The sequence below is a fragment of the Triticum aestivum genome, chromosome 4B (assembly GCF_018294505.1).
Source record: "Triticum aestivum cultivar Chinese Spring chromosome 4B, IWGSC CS RefSeq v2.1, whole genome shotgun sequence".
NCBI lineage: Eukaryota > Viridiplantae > Streptophyta > Magnoliopsida > Poales > Poaceae > Triticum > Triticum aestivum.
The window spans coordinates 190,622,040-190,623,190 of NC_057804.1; positions in this window are offsets into that span (position 1 = coordinate 190,622,040).

Consider the following 1,151-nt stretch of genomic DNA (forward strand, 5'->3'; position numbering starts at 1 on the left):
ATGTTGCAATAATGAACACCGCAGCGATGTTCTAAAATGGAAACGGCAACTGGACGGGGTCCTGATAAAATGTCTCTGGTACTGGGATACACTCCTCTTCTATCGGAGGCAGTGGATTGACCAGTCGATGTATGCGTCTCTCCGAGTTGGGTCTCAGTGATCTGCCGATGGCAATCTGAGGACTTAAATCTGCGAGGCTCTGGAGATAATCCATCACTCGCTGGTTCAAATGCTCTTGAGCAATGATGTACTGGACAAGGTTGGCCAGGACTGGGTCTCTCTCAATGCGTCCACCGGGAAAAGATGTTACTTCTCCGGGTGCTGCACGGCTCGGAAAGTAATAATATCCTCGTTCGCGGGCATAGGGTACTGCGGATCGAAGGCGAGCAATCGCTTCTTTCGCAGCAGCTTCTATGGCCAAGTGTGGGGTTGGCACAGATTTCCCCACGAAGGAAACTTCTGTTGGATCTTGGTTGGGGTCTACAGGAGGAATGTGTACTACTGCCCAATATTCCAAGGTGGATGGGGTGATCCTTGATTTGAATAGCTCGTACTGAGGTGGCTGGGTAGAACCCATGGTACTGCGGGTAAAATCCCACAATATTTTGACAAATCTACCTGGGGTTGCATCTGGGGTTCTCAGATGAATGTTGGGGCTCGGCATGACAGGAAAAAGTTGTGAGTGTGGTGCACAAAGTGAGGGTTGCTGGGTAAGGTCACAAGGTGGCCTTTATATAGCAATGGAGCCGGATTCGTTTTACTGTGGTGAAAGGTAATAAATTTGCCAGCTTAGCTCCAAAGGTCAGGTCAGTGTCAGAGATACACATATCTCATAAAGAGACGTGTTATTGTGGTTGTTGTCGGGTTGGTTTTGGTAGTTGTGCCTGGAAAAATATGCAACTATGCGCTGACCAAAAATGCAAGGCCACAATTAAAACAGAGGCACAACGACAGGTTGCGTTAATATACACGGTCGCACGATTACAAAGTAAGGATACACTGAGACTCGGTGCTACTCATACGGCTTAGTCTACCTCATTAATGTCTAAACGGGCGCGCCTAGTGGATGTCGAGGCTTCTCCACGTGTCTCACTGCCGGGATTAGTCGGAGATGGCGGGGGAACTGCAGGGTCGGGGTAGTGATGATGACC